General features: G+C 44.3%; 1 pseudogene; it reads left to right on the top strand.

Moving 5' to 3' along the window:
- Positions 1-90: 90 nt before the first annotated feature.
- Positions 91-18,123, top strand: LOC135536454 (LIM and senescent cell antigen-like-containing domain protein 1; annotated as a pseudogene).
- Positions 18,124-22,731: the final 4,608 nt, after the last annotated feature.

Raw genomic sequence — 22,731 nt, 5'->3', positions numbered from 1 at the left:
AAGAACTTTAGGGCGGTTGCAGTCAGTGCAACAGGAGTGCTATCAATGTAATATCCGTTAGAGGGCGCTATTCCGTCCCTTTTCTTTAGAAAACGCCAGCTACCAAGAAAAGGGTGGCTCCACCAAGATACTGGAGGAGAAAAAATAATGCTAGTTGGTTAGGTAGGAGTCGCCGCTCGGATCAATCCATTACTCGTCCTATTTGAAGACCCCGGGGAAAAGTCGATACGTTTCAGAAACGGTGGTGTGGATAGGTGATGCTGGGAGTAGTAGAAATGACGGGCAGGTAAGAGCTTGGATCCAAGTAAGAACACTCGAATTTCGCAGCAGGTTACCATGCTAACAGCTAGCCGGGCAGCTAATGTTAGCTAATTTTTTCGGTGCGGTACTGTATGTGATAAAGTGTAACACCTATAGTGATTTTTTTTAATGATGGGCGTGGGAATCGTCTTGAAACATTAAATAGCTTTTAAATAAAGTTAACTAGTTAACTCGCTAACCTGATTGCTACAGTAGGCTAGTAACGTCAAGTGAGTGGACGTGTGTGTTGTGTTGCTAAAGTTAGCTACTTCAAACTCGGTTTTTCCCTCTCTAGCTTGGTAACGTTAGTTGGTTAGTTTCTATAACCCTTTTAAGTCGAAACATTCAATCTATTTTCAATTTTAAACCAGTTTGATTATTTGGATCATTACACACGGTCTATTTGTAGACGGTGTTGTAATTTCTTGGCACTTGATTTGGGGTGTACCGTTAGGAATTAGCCAATGAGTGTTGAGGCGACACAGTACAGTACGTGTCTCTGATCAATTAAGTTATAAACCAACACTGAATACCACCAGACAGCTATGATCTATCATGTCTGTCTGACTGCTCTCAGATGACCAAATTAGGACACAGACCCTGAGCAACGTGTGTGTCTCCATCGGTGACAGCAGTGTTTTGTGAGTAATATGATTTGCGTAAGAGACTGTCTTAGGGACAAGGCCCCGCCCCTAAAACCATGCTTGTCTTTGTGTCCCAAATGGCTCCCTATTACCTATGTAGTGCACTACCTTTAATCAGCCATAGGGCTGTGGTTAAAATGAGTCCACCATATAGAGAATAGAGTGCCACTTGGGATGCACCCCCACTCTGCAAACACTGATCTGTAGTAGAGAGGAACGTGTATTGACCTTTGCCAGTGTTATTTCTGTAGACTCTCAAGGCAGATTTCCAACAGCCCAGCAGTTCCCTGTTGGAGTAACTTTATCTTTGGATTTCTTTTCACATTGCATTGGCCTATTCAAGCCCCCTCCAGGAGACTCTGCTGCTGTTTATTATTTTATTTCATCTTTATTTAACCAGGTAGGCTAGTTGAGAACACCTTTATTTAACCAGGGAGGCTAGTTGAGAACACCTTTATTTAACCAGGTAGGCTAGTTGAGAACACCTTTATTTAACCAGGTAGGCTAGTTGAGAACACCTTTATTTAACCAGGTAGGCTAGTTGAGAACACCTTTATTTAACCAGGTAGGCTAGTTGAGAACACCTTTATTTAACCAGGTAGGCTAGTTGAGAACACCTTTATTTAACCAGGTAGGCTAGTTGAGAACACCTTTATTTAACCAGGTAGGCTAGTTGAGAACAAGTTCTCATTTGCAACTGCGACCTGGCCAAGATAAAGCATAGCAGTGTGAACAGACAACACAGAGTTACACATGGAGTAAACAATTAACAAGTCAATAACACAGTAGAAAAAAAGGGGAGTCTATATACATTGTGTGCAAAAGGCATGAGGAGGTAGGCGAATAATTCCAATTTTGCAGATTAGCACTGGAGTGATAAATGATCAGATGGTCATGTACAGGTAGAAATACTGGTGTGCAAAAGAGCAGAAAAGTAAATAAATAAAAACAGTGTGGGGATGAGGTAGGTGAAAATGGGTGGGCTATTTACCAATAGACTATGTACAGCTGCAGCGATCGGTTAGCTGCTCAGATAGCACATGTTTGAAGTTGGTGAGGGAGATAAAAGTCTCCAACTTCAGGGATTTTTGCAATTCGTTCCAGTCACAGGCAGCAGAGTACTGGAACGAAAGGCGTGGTAGACAGAGTGCCAGTCTCTTGTCGTTATTGTGCCAACTCCCTGCCAATGACTGCAGTCAGTTGAGTTGTGCAAGACCACAGACAGATTTGGGCTAATTTCACAGGGATTGTTGTGTCAAAGTGATCAACAGAAGAGCAGCAAATAATTCTGGAGTCGTCGTCTGTTCTGATCTTCATACTTACATTTTTGTCACCATAGCAACATGGCGAATGCCCTGGCAAACGCGTCGTGCGAGCGCTGTAAGAGCGGCTTCGCCCCGGCAGAGAAGATCGTCAACAGCAACGGGGAGCTGTACCACGAGGGCTGCTTCGTCTGCGCACAGTGCTTCCAGCAGTTCCCCGAGGGGCTCTTCTATGAGGTAAACCAACACAGGGCATAAAATGGAGGGATGCAAAATTCCTGTAATTCCCAGGTTTTCCAAAAATCATGGTTGGAGGATTCTGGTTTTCTGGTTTATTCCCTCCAGGATTTCTGGAGAACTGGGGAATTTGAGGAAAGTTGCCACTATTCAAATGTCAAACTGTTCACTGTTTGGGTTTATTGTGTGAGTGAAGAACCCTTTTTCTCCGGACAGTTTGAAGGCAGGAAATACTGTGAACATGACTTTCAGATGCTCTTCTGCCACCAGTGTGGTGAGCTCCCTGCTGCCACCAGTGTGGTGAGTCCATACATATATATACACATACGCTCCCTGCTGCCACCAGTGTGGTGAGTCCATACATATATATATATATATATATATACATATACATACGCTCCCTGCTGCCACCAGTGTGGTGAGTCCATACATATATATATATATATATATATATATACATATACATACGCTCCCTGCTGCCACCAGTGTGGTGAGTCCATACATATATATATATATATATACATATACATACGCTCCCTGCTGCCACCAGTGTGGTGAGTCCATACATATATATATATATATATACATATACATACGCTCCCTGCTGCCACCAGTGTGGTGAGTCCATATATATATATATACATACGCTCCCTGCTGCCACCAGTGTGGTGAGTCCACACATATATATATATACATATATATATACATACGCTCCCTGCTGCCACCAGTGTTGTGAGTCAACACATATATATATATAGATACATACACATACATACGCTCCCTGCTGCCACCAGTGTGGTGAGTCCATATACATATATATATATACATACACTCCCTGCTGCCACCAGTGTGGTGAGTCCACACATATATATATACATATATATATACATACGCTCCCTGCTGCCACCAGTGTTGTGAGTCAACACATATATATATATAGATACATACACATACATACGCTCCCTGCTGCCACCAGTGTGGTGAGTCCATATACATATATATATATACATACGCTCCCTGCTGCCACCAGTGTGGTGAGTCCACACATATATATATACATATATATATATACATACGCTCCCTGCTGCCACCAGTGTTGTGAGTCAACACATATATATATATATAGATACATACACATACATACGCTCCCTGCTGCCACCAGTGTGGTGAGTCCATATACATATATATACATACACTCCCTGCTGCCACCAGTGTGGTGAGTCCATATACATATATATATATACATACACTCCCTGCTGCCACCAGTGTGGTGAGTACACACATATATACATACATACACATACATACGCTCCCTGCTGCCACCAGTGTGGTGAGTCCACACATATATATATATATATATACATACGCTCCCTGCTGCCACCAGTGTGGTGAGTCCATATACATATATATATATACATACGCTCCCTGCTGCCACCAGTGTGGTGAGTCCACACATATATATATATATGTATATATACATATATATATATACATACGCTCCCTGCTGCCACCAGTGTGGTGAGTCCATACATATATATATACATATATATATACATACGCTCCCTGCTGCCACCAGTGTGGTGAGTCCACACATATATATATATATATATATATACACATACATACGCTCCCTGCTGCCACCAGTGTGGTGAGTACATATACATATATACATACACACGCTCCCTGCTGCCACCAGTGTGGTGAGTACATATATATATATACATACACATACGCTCCCTGCTGCCACCAGTGTGGTGAGTACATACATATATATACATACACATACGCTCCCTGCTGCCACCAGTGTGGTGAGTACATACATATATATATATATACATACATACGCTCCCTGCTGCCACCAGTGTGGTGAGTACATATACATACACACACACACACACATATACATATATACACATACATACGCTCCCTGCTGCCACCAGTGTGGTGAGTACATACACACACACACACATATACATATATACACATACATATGCTCCCTGCAGCCACCAGTGTGGTGAGTACATACACACATACATATATACACACATACACCATACACACATACACCACACACACACACACACACACACACACACACACACACACACACACACACACACACACACACACACACACCATACACACACACACATACACCATACACACATACACACACATACACCACACACACATACACCATACATACACCATACACACACACATACACCACACACACATACACCACACACACATACACCCACACACCATACATACACACACATACACCACATACACCCACACACACACATACACCACATACACACATACACCACATACACCACACACCACACATACACCACACACACATACACACACACCACACCCATACACACATACACCATACACACATACACACCATACACACATACAACATACACACACACATACACCACACACACATACACCACACCCACATACACACATACACCACATACACACATACACACCACATACACACACACACACCACACACACACACCACACACACACACACACATACACACACACATACACCACACACACACATACACCACACACACATACACCACACACCACACACACCACACACACACATACACACACATACACCACACACACATACACCACACACACATACACCACACACACACACCACACACACACACACCACACACACCACACACACACATACACCATACACACATACACCATACACCATACACACATACACACACACACACACACATACAACATACACACACACACACATACACCACATACAACATACACACACACACACACATACACCACACATACACCACATACAACATACACACACACACACACACATACACCACACATACACCACATACAACATACACATACACCACACATACACCACATACAACATACACACACACACATACACCACACATACACCCATACACCACACACACACATACACCACACATACACCACACATACACCATACACCCATACACCACACACACATACACCACACACCCATACACCCATACACACACACACACACCACACACACATACACCACACACACATATACACACACCACACACACACATACACCATACACCACATACACACATACACCACATACACCACATACACACATACACACACACCACATACACACACACCACACCACATACAACATACACACACACACATACACCACACACACACACATACACCACACATACACCCATACACCATACACCACACATACACCCATACACCACACACACATACACCACACATACACCCATACACCACACACACACATACACCACACATACACCCATACACCACACACACACATACACCACACACACATACTCCACACACACACACACACATACACCCATACACACACACACACACCACACACCACACCACACACACACATACACCATACACCACATACACACATACACCACATACACACATACACCACATACACCACATACACACACACCACACCACACACCACACACACACATACACAGCTTACACACACCACACACACACCGCATACACACACACACACCGCATACGCATACACAGACACACACACACACACACACACACACACCAAATCTCTTTGTAAATCCACTGTGTGTGTGTGTGTTCTCATGTTGTATTGGTGGGTCGGTGTTCTCAGGGGAGTTCATCATTGGCCGTGTGATCAAGGCCATGAACAACAGCTGGCATCCTGATTGTTTCTGCTGTGATATCTGCCAGGCTGTGCTCGCTGACGTCGGCTTCGTCAAGAACGCTGGCAGGTGAGTCTCCAGCCAATCACACTGCACATTATGCAGGGGAGTCCTCAGCCAATCACACTGCACATTATGCAGGGGAGTCCCCAGCCAATCACACTGCACATTATGCAGGGGAGTCCCCAGCCAATCACACTGCACATTATGCAGGGGAGTCTCCAGCCAATCACACTGCACATTATGCAGGGGGAGCCAATCACAGCCAAGTGCATGCACAGCCAATCACACATTATCCCCAGCCAATCACACTGATGCAGGAGTCCAGCCAATCACACTGCACATTATGCAGGGAAGTCCCCAGCCAATCACACTGCACATTATGCAGGGGAGTCCCCAGCCAATCACACTGCACATTATACCATGGTAGATGACTATTTAACCAATCACAAATCAACTCACAACAGTATGTTTGTATAAAACAGTGCTGTGAGAAAGTATTTGCCCCATTTTCTGATTTTCTCAGTTTGTTGATATTTGTAAACTCAGGTTCCCTTGATCTAATATCAGGTTTTGGTTGAAGATCTGATAACATTCAGAGAGAACATCAGAAAGGAGGCCAATACTTTCCCAAACTGTAGATAAAGTGTAGTAACAATTATAACATTATATTAGGTACCATTGTTTAAAAGTGGCTAGTGATATATTTTTCATCATTTCCCCTCAATTCCCATTATTAAAGTGGCTGGAGTTGAGTCAGTGTGTTGGCAGCAGCCACTCAATGTTAGTGGTGGCTGTTTAACAGTCTGATGGCCTTGAGATAGAAGCTGTTTTTCAGTCTCTCGGTCCCAGCTTTGATGCACTTGTACTGACCTCGCCTTCTGGGTGAACAGGGAGTACAGGAGAGGGCTCAGAACGCACCCTTGTGGGGCCCCAGTATTGAGGGTCAGCGGGGTGGAGATGTTGTTGCCTACCCTCACCACCTGGGGGCGGCCCGTCAGGAAGTCCAGTACCCAGTTGCACAGGGCGGGGTCGAGACCCAGGGTCTCGAGCTTGATGACGAGCTTGGAGGGTACTATGGTGTTAAATGCCGAGCTGTAGTCGATGAACAGCATTCTCACATAGGTATTCCTCTTGTCCAGGTGGGTTAGGGCAGTGTGCAGTGTGGTTGAGATTGCATCGTCTGTGGACCTATTTGAGCGGTAAGCAAATTGGAGTGGGTCTAGGGTGTCAGGTAGGGTGGAGGTGATATGGTCCTTGACTAGTCTCTCAAAGCACTTCATGATGACGGAAGTGAGTGCTACGGGGCGGTAGTCGTTTAGCTCAGTTACCTTAGCTTTCTTGGGAACAGAAACAATGGTGGCCCTCTTGAAGCATGTGGGAACAGCAGACTGGGATAGGGATTGATTGAATATGTCCGTAAACACACCAGCCAGCTGGTCTGCGCATGCTCTGAGGGCGCGGCTGGGGATGCCGTCTGGGCCTGCAGCCTTGCGAGGGTTAACACTTTTAAATGTTTTACTCACCTCAGCTGCAGTGAAGGAGAGACCACATGTTTTCGTTGCAGGCCGTGTCAGTGGCACTGTATTGTCCTCAAAGCGGGCAAAAAAGTTATTTAGTCTGTCTGGGAGCAAGACATCCTGGTCCATGACTGAGCTGGATTTCTTCTTGTAGTCCGTGATTGACTGTAGACCCTGCCACATGCCTCTTGTGTCTGAGCCGTTGAATTGAGTTTCTACTTTGACTCTATACTGACGCTTAGCTTGTTTGATAGCCTTACGGAGTGAATAGCTGCACTGTTTGTATTCAGTCATGTGTCCAGTCACCTTGCCCTGATTAAAAGCAGTGGTTCCGCTTTCAGTTTCACGCGAATGCTGCCATCAATCCACGGTTTCTGGTTTGGGAATGTTTTAATCGTTGCTATGGGAACGACATCTCAACGCACGTTCTAATGAACTCGCACACCGAATCAGCGTATTCGTCAATGTTGTTATCTGACGCAATACGAAACATGTCCCAGTCCACGTGATGGAAGCAGTCTTGGAGTGTGGAGTCAGCTTGGTCGGACCAGCGTTGGACAGACCTCAGCGTGGGAGCTTCTTGTTTTAGTTTCTGTCTGTAGGCAGGGATCAACAAAATGGAGTCGTGGTCAGCTTTTCTGAAAGGAGGGCGGGGCAGGGCCTTATATGCGTCGCGGAAGTTAGAATAGCAATGATCCAAGGTTTTGCCAGCCCTGGTTGCACAATCAATATGCTGATACAATTTGTCCCTGTCCAGTGAGACATGTTGGATGTACTTACCCATCCTGCTTTGTCCCTGTCCAGAGAGACATGTTGGATGTACTTACCCATCCTGCTTTGTCCCTGTCCAGTGAGACATGTTGGATGTACTTACCCATCCTGCTTTGTCCCTGTCCAGAGAGACATGTTGGATGTACTTACCCATCCTGCTTTGTCCCTGTCCAGAGAGACATGTTGGATGTACTTACCCATCCTGCTTTGTCCCTCCCCTCTCCCTGTAGTAAGGAGCTGTAGTAATGTTTGTCCCTCCCCTCTCCCTGTAGTAAGGAGCTGTAGTAATGTTTGTCCCTCCCCTCTCCCTGTAGTAAGGAGCTGTAGTAATGTTTGTCTCTCCCTGTAGTAAGGAGCTGTAGTAATGTTTGTCCCTCCCCTCTCCCTGTAGTAAAGAGCTGTAGTAATGTTTGTCCCGCCCCTCTCCCTGTAGTAATGTTTGTCCCTCCCCTCTCCCTGTAGTAATGTCTGTCCCTCCACTCTCCCTGTAGTAAGGAGCTGTAGTAATGTTTGTCCCTCCCCTCTCCCTGTAGTAAAGAGCTGTAGTAATGTTTGTCCCTCCACTCTCCCTGTAGTAAAGAGCTGTAGTAATGTTTGTCCCTCCCCTCTCCCTGTAGTAAGGAGCTGTAGTAATGTTTGTCCCTCCCCTCTCCCTGTAGTAAAGAGCTGTAGTAATGTTTGTCCCTCCCCTCTCCCTGTAGTAAAGAGCTGTAGTAATGTTTGTCCCTCCACTCTCCCTGTAGTAAGGAGCTGTAGTAATGTTTGTCCCTCCCCTCTCCCTGTAGTAAGGAGCTGTAGTAATGTTTGTCCCTCCCCTCTCCCTGTAGTAAAGAGCTGTAGTAATGTTTGTCCCTCCCCTCTCCCTGTAGCAATGTTTGTCCCTCCCCTCTCCCTGTAGTAAGGAGCTGTAGTAAGGTTTGTCCCTCCCCTCTCCCTGTAGTAATGTTTGTCCCTCCCCTCTCCCTGTAGTAAGGAGCTGTAGTAATGTTTGTCCCTCCCCTCTCCCTGTAGTAATGTTTGTCCCTCCCCTCTCCCTGTAGTAAGGAGCTGTAGTAATGTTTGTCCCTCCCCTCTCCCTGTAGTAAGGAGCTGTAGTAATGTTTGTCCCTCCCCTCTCCCTGTAGTAAGGAGCTGTAGTAATGTTTGTCCCTCCCCTCTCCCTGTAGTAAGGAGCTGTAGTAATGTTTGTCCCTCCCCTCTCCCTGTAGTAAGGAGCTGTAGTAATGTTTGTCCCTCCCCTCTCCCTGTAGTAAGGAGCTGTAGTAATGTTTGTCCCTCCCCTCTCCCTGTAGTAATGTTTGTCCCTCCCCTCTCCCTGTAGTAAGGAGCTGTAGTAATGTTTGTCCCTCCCCTCTCCCTGTAGTAATGTTTGTCCCTCCCCTCTCCCTGTAGTAAAGAGCTGTAGTAATGTTTGTCCCTCCCTCTCCCTGTAGTAATGTTTGTCCCTCCCCTCTCCCTGTAGTAAAGAGCTGTAGTAATGTTTGTTCCTCCCCTCTCCCTGTAGTAATGTTTGTCCCTCCCCTCTCCCTGTAGTAATGTTTGTCCCTCCCCTCTCCCTGTAGTAATGTTTGTCCCTCCCCTCTCCCTGTAGTAAAGAGCTGTAGTAATGTTTGTCCCTCCCCTCTCCCTGTAGTAATGTTTGTCCCTCCCCTCTCCCTGTAGTAAAGAGCTGTAGTAATGTTTGTTCCTCCCCTCTCCCTGTAGTAATGTTTGTCCCTCCCCTCTCCCTGTAGTAATGTTTGTCCCTCCCCTCTCCCTGTAGTAAGGAGCTGTAGTAATGTTTGTTCCCACCAGGCACCTGTGTCGACCCTGTCATAACCGTGAGAAGGCTAGAGGTCTGGGAAGTACATCTGTCAGAAATGCCATGCCATCATCGAGACAGCCCCCTCATCTTTAAGAACGATGTTTGTCCCCCTACCACCCCGACCACTTCAACTGCAACAACTGTGGGTCAGTACGCTTCCACGGCTCCCTCCTGATATCTGACATAATGTGCTCCTGATTCCATTATGTGGTTCAGTCAATATTTTGAATAATGAAAGCAAGAGTGTTTAAGTTGTTACCATTTACCCTGCTTCAAAACCACTGTTTGTGTGTGTGTGTGTTTTGTGTAATATAATGTTTGTCCCTCCCCTCTCCCTGTAATAAGGAGCTGTAGTAATGTTTGTCCCTCCCCTCTCCCTGTAGTAAGGAGCTGACAGCAGATGCCAGGGAGCTGAAGGGAGAGCTGTACTGTCTGCCCTGCCATGATAAGATGGGGGTGCCGATCTGTGGCGCCTGCAGGAGGCCCATCGAGGGACGCGTGGTCAACGCCATGGGCAAGCAGTGGCACGTCGAGGTGTGTGGTCACAAATGACATGATGGGATCTAGTGGTATTTTAGACATATTTGGTTAGTCAGATGTTTGTTGAGTAAGCTTTTACAAAGAAATTATATGTTCCATTTTTATAATTTCCTTGGTGTTCAGAGAGCGTATTGGACTGTGAGTAACTCTATCGGCTCTCCATCCTGTGACACCTTTCTTTTCCTTCCAACACTTTCCTTCATACTTAATTCTTCTCTACATCCTCATCTTTGTGGCTTCTTTTATCCCTCCCTTCTCCTCCCCTTCCCTCCTCCTCCTCTCTCCTCCCCCCTCCTCCTCTCTCCTCCCCCCTCCTCCTCTCTCCTCCCCCCTCCTCCTCTCTCCTCCCCCCTCCTCCTCTCTCCTCCACCCTCCTCCTCTCTCCTCCACCCTCCTCCTCTCCCAGCACTTTGGGTGTAGTGTATGTGAGCGATCGTTCCAGGGCCATCCCTACTATGAATGTAAGGGCTATGCCTACTGCGAGTGGCACTTTAACATGGTGAGAAGGTGTTATGTCCCAAATGGCAGTAGTCCCTATGTGGTGCACTAAGTTTTAACCAGAGCCCATAGTGTTCTGGTCAGAGTTAGGGCCCTATGTGGTGCACTAAGTTTTAACCAGAGCCCATAGTGTTCTGGTCCGAGTTAGGGCCCTATGTAGTGCACTACTTTAACCAGAGCCCATAGTGTTCTGGTCAGAGTTAGGGCCCTATGTAGGGAATAGGGTGCCATTTGGGACACATACAAGGAGAAAGGAGGTCTTTCTCCTCCCACACATAGAAACTGCACTACAGGAAACAACATTGCATAGCTAGCTACACAACTACACTCTTCAGCCACAAACACCCGTCATATGTCAATAGAAACAAGAGGCACACCGTTACCACATTCACAGATAAGTTCTTCTCACCCAGAAATACATGGGTGTGGGTGGCTAAACACATGCACATTGTTGCATTTTAATCTCTCACAACTTTACAGTACTGATGAATACACGACAAGTAGTCCACAGTGCCTGGCCTGCCTGCAGTAGACATTCTCTCCACTAGAGGCCACTGTTCCGCTGCCTGTCCTGAATGACTGCTGTGTGTGTGTGTGTGTCATGCATTTTTCTGACCAAGCCCTGTTGAGTTACTTGGGCCAGTTGTATTCATAAAGCTCTCAGAGTAGGGCTGTTATATAGGGTTAGTTTAGTCTTTAAAGGTCCCAAACAGTCATTCTGATTCCCATGTAAAATAGCATTTTGAGTGACTAAAATATCACCCATAATATTTGTTTTGGATAGAAATGCTCAATGTGAGGGAAAAGTTCTCTCTCTCTCTAACTACCAGGAAGTTTGAAAAGACAGGCTGAGTGGGGAGCTTATTCTTGTGAGCGCTCCTTGACTGACAGCTCTTTGAAACCCCGACGTCAAACAACTTGGATACAGTGTTGCAGTAAAATAATCTCAAGCAAATGTGGTGATACGCAACTCAAACATTGAAACATTGAAGACCCAGCTAGCCAGTAACTAGCTAACACCAGACACAGATGAGGACCCAGCTAACCAGTAACTAGCTAACGCCAGACACAGATGAAGACCCAGCTAGCCAGTAACTAGCTAACGCCAGACACGGATGAAGACCCAGCTAGCCAGTAACTAGCTAACACCAGACACGGATGAAGACCCAGCTAGCCAGTAACTAGCTAACGCCAGACACAGATGAATATACCCAGCTAGCCAGTAACTAGCTAACGCCAGACACGGATGAAGACCCAGCTAGCCAGTAACTAGCTAACACCAGACACGGATGAAGACCCAGCTAGCCAGTAACTAGCTAACACCAGACACAGATGAAGACCCAGATAGCCAGTAACTAGCTAACACCAGACACGGATGAAGACCCAGCTAGCCAGTAACTAGCTAACACCAGACACGGATGAAGACCCAGCTAGCCAGTAACTAGCTAACACCAGACACGGATGAAGACCCAGCTAGCCAGTAACTAGCTAACGCCAGACACGGATGAAGACCCAGCTAGCCAGCTAACACCAGACACGGATAAAGACCCAAGCTAGCCAGTAACTAGCTAACGCCAGACACTGATGAAGACCCAGCTCACACCAGACACAGATAAAAGGGGACACGAGTATTTCTACCATAGATGAATAGTGTAAACTTTTAATTATATTTGATGACACCCTACAGTCAAATTTTGGCACCAGTAGAGTAGCTGTATAAACCAAACCCCTCCACAAACACGCCTTCTCCGATGTTGGTTACAAAGCAGTACTTGTTTAAATTAGGTAAGCGAATATCATGTTACCATTGGTGTATTAAAATGAGTTAGGGTGATGTCACCCTAACCCCTTAACAGTGAATCCAAGTGTTTGACATGGGGGAGGGGACCAGTAGCTTTATGACTTTATCAATGTAGGAGCAATGGTTATTTTTCATACTTTAACCTGGATTCATTCAAATATCATAGATTTTTTTTTTGACTGTTCATGACCTTTAAGATCATAATGAATAACACATGTACAGGTAGATCACCTGATCCTGTGGGGACCAGCACTCCTACACTGATACTCTTTGTGAATACGTGCCCTGATGGCAGCTGACTAGAGTTAGCAAAGTTAGCTAACTTAACTGCTTGTGCCTGTGAGTAGAGTTAGCAATATGCTAACGCCTGTGTGGTGGCGTCTGCCTGTGACAAGACACGGCTATTAGCCATGCTAACTTGGGATGCTGCTTAACCAGTGACTACAGTTAGCCATGCTAACATATGATGTTGCCTGGTACTACAGTTAGCCATTAGCCATGCTAACATGTGATGTTGCCTGGTACTACAGTTAGCCTTTAGCCATGCTAACATGTGATGTTGCCTGTTTCTACAGTTAGCCATGCTAACATGTGATGTTGCCTGTGTTTGCAGCATTTTGTGTGTGCTAAGACACGGAGAAGCCGTTCCTTGGACACCGCCACTATGAGAGGAAGGGTCTGGCCTACTGTGAGACCCACGGATGACAACCAGGCCAGTAAAGCTATGATCTGACTGAGACCCACTACAACTAGGTAATAAAGCTATGATCTGACTGAGACCCAGCTACAACCAGGTAGTAAGCCAGATCTGACTGAGACCCACTACAACCAGGTAGTACACCATGATCTGACTGAGACCCACTACAACCAGGTAAATGGTCCCCTATTCCCATGTAATGCACTATGTTTGACAGGTCCCAGTAACTCATGTCCACAGACGTTTATGGGATGAAGGGGTTGCAGAGCTAACACCAGTTATTGCATGTTGTTCTGGCTGGCACTGACTGATATGTAAAAAGCCAGAATGGTTAAAGCTAGCCAGTCGTGTATGTTTGGATGAATGAAATGCTAACACCATCTCTGCCCGTGTCTCAACCCAGCTCTTTGGTGATGACCCAGTAGCTTCCACTGCAAACAGAGTGATTGAAGGAGACGGTAAGCATCAACTGTTTCTCATTTTGAATGAATTGTTTTAGAAGGATCTAACACGCCATAATGGACTTTCTGTTGTCCCTGTAGTGGTTTCAGCCCTGAACAAAGCATGGTGTGTGAACTGTTTCTCCTGCGCCACCTGCAACACCAAGCTCACCCTCAAGTATGTTATTATTACATTATTATATATCAGTGATATTATACTGGGCTCTTTCCTACCCTTTAGCTCATCCTGTCTGTCGTTGTCCCGCCTTAACCTAACTCAATCTGTGTCCCAAATGACACCCTATTCCCTATTAAAGTACTGTGTTTTCTCTAACCTTCTATTGGACACAATCTGCTTTTTTCTCTCTTATTTTCTCTAGTCTTCTCACTTCTCCACCCTGTGCTTTTTCCATCCTCTGTTTTCTCTTCTCTCTCCCCCTCTGTTTTCTCTTCTCTCTCTCTCTGTTTTCTCTCTCTCTCTCTCAGATCCCCTCTGTTCTCTTCTCTCCCTCTGTTTTCTCTCTCTCTCCCTCTGTTTTCTCTTCTTCTCTCCCTCTGACACGGATTTTCTTCTCTCTCTCTCTCTCTCTCTCTCTCTCCCTCTGTTTTCTCTTCTCGGATGAAGACCCCTCCCTCCCTGTGGTGTAACAGAGACAAGTTTGTAGAGGTTGAAGAAGCCTGTAACTAGCTAACACCAGACACGGATGCCTGAGGAGCTGAAACGCAGACTGGCCCGCTAACACCAGAGGGACGCCTCAAAAGACCAGTAAAAGAAACCTGTTATCTGTCTGATGAAGACTTTTCCAGTCCTCTTCCTGTCATCTTCTCTATCCTCAGCTAGCCATTTCCATCCATGGGTTAGCTAATTCCAGACCTGTCATCTTCTCTATCCTAACCTTTCATTTCCATCCATGGGTTAGTAATTCCACAGAGAGGAAGGGGACTCTACCTGTCATCAGACAGATGAAGACCCAGCTTCCTGACACACAAATTTCCTTCTCCATAGGTTAGTAACGCCAGACACTGTTAAGATTCAGCCAGAACTATCATTTCCATCACGGATGAAGGTTAGGTAATCCTCCTTTCATTTCCATCCAGACCATGGGTTAGTAATTCCACTTCCAAGTCACTCTTCATTTAGCTTTTCCTCTTATTGTCTTGACTTTTTGTTGTTTTCACCTCCACCAGTTTGCTTGATCTGTTCTGTCATTGCTCCGTCATGTTCTTCTGTTATGTGACAATGGATTGCGTCCCAAATGACAACCTGTGGGCCCTGGTCCAACGTAGTGCACTACTAGGGAATAGGTGCAATAGGGCCCTGGTCCAACGTAGTGCACCATAAAGGGAACAGGTGCAATAGGGCCCTGGTCCAACGTAGTGCACTATAAAGGGAACAGGGTGCAATAGGGCCCTAGTCCAACGAGTGCACTATAAAAGGAACAGGGTGCAATAGGGCCCTGGTTCAACGTAGTGCACTATAAAGGGAACAGGGTGCAATGGGGCCCTGGTCCAACAGTGCACTATATAGGGAATAGGGTGCCATTTGGGACGTACTCAGATGAAAGGTGTAATGTGTAATCTTGACATACATACAGTGCCTTGCGAAAGTAATTCAAGCCCCCTTGAACTTTGCGACCTTTTGCCACATTTCAGGCTTCAAACATAAAGATATAAAACTGTATTTTTTTGTGAAGAATCAACAACAAGTGGGACACAATCATGAAGTACAATGACATTTATTGGATATTTCAAAATTTTTTAAAAATCAAAAACTGACCCAAAATTGGGCGTGCAAAATTATTCAGACCCCTTTACTTTCAGCAGCAAACTCTCTCCAGAAGTTCGAAGTTCAGTGAGGATCTCTGAATGATCCAATGTTGACCTAAATGACTAATGATGATAAATACAATCCACCTGTGTGTAGTAATCAAGTCTCCGTATAAATGCACCTGCACTGTGATAGTCTCAGAGGTCCGTTAAGCGCAGAGAGCATCATGAAGAACAAGGAACACACCAGGAAGGTCCGAGATACTCTTGTAAGAATGTTTAAAGTCCGGATTTGGATACAAAAAGTTTTCCCAAGCTTTAAACATCCCAAGGAGCACTGTGCAAGCGATAATATTGAAATGGAAGGAGTATCAAATCCACTGCAAATCTACCAAGACCTGGCCGTCCCTCTAAACTTTCAGCTCATACAAGGAGAAGACTGATCAGAGATGCAGGAAGAGGCCCATGATCACTCTGGATGAACTGCAGAGATCTACAGCTGAGGTGGGAGACTCTGTCCATAGGACAACAATCAGTCGTATATTGCACAAATCTGGCCTTTATGGAAGAGTGGCAAGAAGAAAGCCATTTCTTAAAGATATCCATAAAAAGTGTTGTTTAAAGTTTGCCACAAGCCACCTGGGAGACACACCAAACATGTGGAAGAAGGTGCTCTGGTCAGATGAAACCAAAATTGAACTTTTTGGCAACAATGCAAAAAGTTATGTTTGGCGTAAAAGCAACACAGCTCATCACTTCCTGAACACACCATCCCCACTGTCAAACATGGTGGTGGCAGCATCATGGTTTGGGCCTGCTTTTCTTCAGCAGGGACAGGAAGATGGTTAAAATTGATGGGAAGATGGATGGAGCCAAATACAGGACCATTCTGGAAGAACCTGATGGAGTCTGCAAAAGACCTGAGACTGGGACGGAGATTTGTCTTCCAACAAGACAATGATCCAAAACATCCTGTCAAAATCTACAATGGAATGGTTCAAAAATAAACATATCCAGGTGTTAGAATGGCCAGGTCAAAGTCCAGACCTGAATCCAATCGAGAATCTGTGGAAAGAACTGAAAACTGCTGTTCACTTCCTGTCAAATCCTTTCATTTCCATCCTCCATCCAACCTCACTGAGCTCGAGCTGTTTTGCAAGGAGGAATGGAAAGAATTTCAGTCTCTCAAATGTGCAAAACTGATAGAGACATACCCCAACGTAGTGCACTTACAGATGTAATCGCAGCAAAAGGTGGCGCTACAAAGTATTAACTTAAGGGGGGGCTGAATAATTTTGCACGCCCAATTTTTAGTTTTTGATTTGTTAAAAAAGTTTGAAATATCCAATAAATGTCGTTCCACTTCATGATTGTGTCCCACTTGTTGTTGATTCTTCACAAAAAAATACAGTTTTATATCTTTATGTTTGAAGCAGGGTGAAATGTGGCGAAAGGTCGCAAAGTTCAAGGGGTAATAATTTCGCAAGGCACTGTATGTTATGGAGGTCATTTCCCTTTAAAATGAAATATTGTACTGAAGTGGAACAAACAGTAATCTGACTGCATTTCTGTCCTGTCATGCTAGTTGTGTGATCGTAGTGTAACTTGCTAAGGATTAGAAATCTGCATGTGCTGCTGTTCATGAGAATACAATATATATATTATTCGTAAAGCACATTTCATACACAATGGAGCCCAAAATGCATTACAAAAATACTGACTGTGTCTCCCCTGTCCTCTGTTGACAGGAACAAGTTTGTGGAGTTTGACATGAAGCCTGTGTGTAAGAAATGTTACGAGCAGTTTCCTCTGGAACTGAAGAAGAGACTGAAGAAACTGGCTGAGACTGTCGGACGCAAGTAGACCTCCGAGTCCCTAGGGGGCGACACTGACAACATGTTCAGTAGCTTTCCCAACGTCCCAGAAACTCTGGACAATTCCCTGCCTTTCCCGGATGTCCTGCTTATTCCCTATTGATTCTGGGGATCTTCCATTTCGGGGGTTTCTAGAAACCTGGGATTTTAAGAAAGTTACTGGAGGTTTGCGGGTTAGCAACGCTGAACCCTGTATTAACCTGAACAAGTGCCCAAATTAGTCAAAGGAATTGTATAAACGTGTCAGATTTCAACTCAAAGTCCTGTCTGTTCCAGTATTTTAGTATTTGACGTCCTCAGATACTCAGTATAACGTGTTTGAATCTTTTCTCACTTTTTAATGGATTATTTTTGTGCACGTGGCTTTAGCATGTGGAGCTGTTTTTCAGATGTTCAGAGTCATATTCAAACAATATAGAACCTCATTCTGCCTGACAATGACCTATGAAAGCATGGAGGAGGGGGGGGGACAATGGGTGAAATGCATTTAGACATTGTTAAGAAATAATACATTTAACTGATCTGATCTAGTTTGGCCACGAGCGGACCAAATGAACAGCATTTATAAAGGGTTAATGACGTCTAACCAAATACTTGCACACTGTCTTAAAGAGATGAGAAGGTGCTTGTCGTACTTTTAAAATAGCTTTTGTCTTGTGCCTTGGGTATGAATATACACCGAGTATACAACATATTTCCATGGCATTGACTGATCAGGTGAAAGCTATGATCCCTTATTGATGTCTCTTCAATCAGTAGATGACAGATGTAAAGAAGGATTTTTAGCTCGGTACTAATGTTAGGTAAGCTCGGTGTATATTTTATACTGCATTATATACTGTAAGGGTGTCAGATAATATGCATGTGGTTGTCCAATATACTGGCATGTGATCCAGACTTACTACAACTGCCTTAATCAGAGAATATTCCTCACTCCTGTGGAAGAATGAGAATTCTAGCTGTGTATCAGAATGTGGAGCCCATGACCTGGTATGTCATAGGAGTCTGGTATGTCATCTAGGAGTCTGGTATGTCATCTAGGAGTCTGGTATGTCATCTAGGAGTCTGGTATGTCATGTATCCTAACATTTGCTTGTAATAAAATAAAATGTCATGGGTTGGTTTGAATATTACTCCCAACTGTTTCAGAGGAGGAGAGTTGGAAGGAGATGAACATGTCTCCTCCATCTTGTTCTGTCACTCCTCCATCTTGTTTCTGTCACTGAGTCGCTAGATGGTGTGACCTGTATAGTTGTTGGGAATTTCAATGGGTGTGATACATATACTATGTAAAGGTCTTAAACACACTGATAGTTGGGTTAGATGAATTAGCTAGATGGGTGTGATAAATATACTATGTAAAGGTCTTAAACACACTAATAGTTGGGTTAGATGAATTAGCTAGATGGGTGTGATAAATATACAATGTAAAGGTCTTAAACACACTAATAGTTGGGTTAGATGAATTAGCTAGATGGGTGTGATAAATATACTATGTACAGGTCTTAAACACACTGATAGTTGGATTAGATGAACACTTTGATAAAGGAGGCATTTATGCATAAAGAGAAATAATGGGAGTTGCTTTATGAATTTGTTGACTGGAACAAATCTAGTTTTAAAAGACAATTTAATAAACATGTTTCAGAGTTTGTCTATGAATAAACAAAAGTTACGTAGTAAAAAAGAAATGGTGAAAACGGATCATCACTTGTAGTTTCTCACAGAAAACTGATCATCACTTGTAGTTTCCCACAGAAAACTGATCATCACTTGTAGTTTCCCACAGAAAACTGATCATCACTTGTAGTTTCCCACAGAAAACTGATTATCACTTGTAGTTTCCCACAGAAAACTGATTATCACTTGTAGTTTCCCACAGAAAACTGATCATCACTTGTAGTTTCCCACAGAAAACTGATCATCACTTGTAGTTTCTCACAGAAAACTGATCATCACTTGTAGTTTCTCACAGAAAACGGATCATCACTTGCAGTTTCTCACAGAAAACTGATCATCACTTGTAGTTTCTCACAGAAAACGGATCATCACTTGCAGTTTCTCACAGAAAACTGATCATCACTTGTAGTTTCTCACAGACAACTGATCATCACTTGCAGTTTCTCACAGAAAACTGATCATCACTTGTAGTTTCTCACAGACAACTGCAGAGGGAAGCAGTTCCACTCAGTCAAACGTCACACGACATTGAGTGTACGAAAGGTCAAGGACACCTGCTCTTTCTATGACATTGACTGACCAGGTGAAAGCTATGATCCCTTATTGATGTCACTTGTTAAATGGTCAACAAATCAATGTAGATGATGGGGAAGAGACATGTTCAAGGATTTTAAGCCATGAGATAATTAAGTCATGGATTGTGTATATGTGCCATTCAGAGGGTGATTGGGCAAGACAAAAGATTTAAGTGCCTTTGAACGGGGTGTGCTAGTAGGTGGCAGGCGACACTGGTTTGTGTCAAGAACTGCAACGCTGCTGGGTTTTTTCACTCAACAGTTTCCCGTGTGTATCAAGAACAGTCCACCACCCACAGGACATCAGACCAATGTGATGAAGAGGAGGAAGCATTGGGGATTGGGTCAGCATGAGATATTTAAGTCATGGATTGTGTATATGTAGATTCAGAGGGTCAGATTGGGCAAGACAAAAGATTTATGTGCCTTTGAACGGGGTGTGCTAGTAGGTGGCAGGCGCATCCCTGTGAATGAACTTTGGCAACCTGCTAGCATTTTTTCAGCATCCCTGTGGAATGCTTTGGCACCTTGTAGAGTTCATATGGGTCAGCATCCCTATGGAATGCTTTGGCACCTTGTAGAGTTCATATGGGTCAGCATCGCTGTGGAATGCTTTGGCACCTTGTAGCGTTCATAGCCGTCAAATTGAGGCTGTTCTGAGGGCAAAGGGGGAGGAGAAAATCAATATTAGGAAGGATGATCTTAATGTTTTGTCCACTCAGTGTATATTGTTACGTGAGAAGCCTCACAGAGGGCATTCAACACTATGGTCAAATCCATGATCATCTCAATATCTTTACAGTAGAAGTGAACAAAACACACCAGAACTGACCAGGTGCTCACAGATCAGTAAAGAGAAGAGAGGCTAACATTCTATAACACTCCCTTTCCTCTGCACAGTTCTCTCTCAGTGAGAAACTATAGGATTACAATAGGGTGTGCTAGGATTTCTTAATAACTTTATCAAATTCACTGTTACCACTTCCTTTATGAGATGAGGATGAAGTGACGAGTGAAAAACTAGTTAGTCCATCGTTTCAGGAGATGGCGCTGTTGGCTCTCCGATAAGAGATGGGAAGGGAGAAGCGATGAAGCGAAAGCGTAAGAAAGGCGATGTTAATAAGATCAGAGATTCAACTCCCAGTGGAGGCGGCTCAGAGCAGGAAGGGGAGGGCCATTCTCAGTGCATTTCATAAAAATAGTGAAACATTCAAAAAGTGATCCTTTTTTAGATAAAACTATACTAAATATATTCATTTCGCCAAATAATAGATTAAAACACAATGTTTTGCAATGAAGGTCGACAGTAGCCTCGGCAACACTCTGTAGGGTAGCACCATGCTGTAGTGTCCGTCCTCCTCTGGGTACATTGACTTCAATACAAAACCTAGGAGGCTCATGGTTCTCACCCCCTTCCATAGACTTACACAGTAATTATGACAACTTCTGCAGGACATCCTCCAACCTATCAGAGCTCTTGCAGCATGAACTGACATGTTTTCCACTAAATCAAAGGATCGAAGAATAAGTCTACTACTGAAAGCATAAGCTACAGCTAGCTAGCACTGCAGTGCATAGAATGTGGTGAGTAGTTGACTCGAAGAGAAAGACAATAGTTGAACAGTTTTGAAGAAATTAATTTCTTCCAAAATTAAGGAGAAGCAAGAGAGAGAGAGAGAGAGCTAGCAATATTTCAGATTTTTTTAAACGCTTTAACTTACTTAGCTAATGAATGGAGCTAGCTAGTTTAGCCTACTTTTAACACCTAGCCAAAACAGAGGGATGCTATGTTAGCTAGCTGGCTATGGCTATCCAACACTGGATCTCTTCCAAGTCAAAGTAGCTTTTGGTTTTAATAATTTATTGCCACTGGGGCCCGCTGGTGTGACTGCTAAACTGCTTGCTGACTGTACACTGTACTGCATGACTGTAGCGGGTTTACTAACGTAGTTAGTTCTATTCGCTATGTTGACTGGCATTAGCTAATATGGTGACAATGGTGTAGGCTGTGTGTAGCGGTTAGCGGTCATGACATGAAGGTTTGGCTTGGAAAGGTTTTGCGCCTGGTCACAGAAAGTCCACAAGCGAAGGGAAAAGGTGAGAGGAGGAGAGCGTGTAGATAGATGTGAGCAAAGTGATCATGCTGTTTGTATGTGGCTGCTATGAAAGTTAACTGTGTTTGCGTGTGTTCATGGGTCTATTCATTTTGCAGATTCTGTTGAAAAACGTTTCTTGTACGGAAGCAAACAGTGAAAAACATACCTGTATTTGTCCAATAGAAACTCTTGTTTGCAACTGAACTAATGATTACTCCCTAGATCAGCTAGATGCAGGCAAGAGTGTGCAAGGCTGTTTTGAATATGTCACTATTGGTCACTTTGATTACTCAAAATTCTCTCAACCTGTGTCCCTACATTGTAAACGTTCATTCATAGGCTAGATTGTAGCAGCCTCATGATGGGTACAGGGAAAATGTTAGTATCATGTAGTAGCCTAAACCTATCGATGTTACATTGAGATGGGTGAATGG

The sequence above is a fragment of the Oncorhynchus masou genome, unplaced genomic scaffold (genome assembly GCF_036934945.1).
Source record: "Oncorhynchus masou masou isolate Uvic2021 unplaced genomic scaffold, UVic_Omas_1.1 unplaced_scaffold_621, whole genome shotgun sequence".
NCBI classification, from domain to species: Eukaryota; Metazoa; Chordata; class Actinopteri; order Salmoniformes; family Salmonidae; genus Oncorhynchus; species Oncorhynchus masou.
Note: the sequence above shows the minus strand (reverse complement) of the source record. Positions and strands in the feature narration are given on the sequence as shown.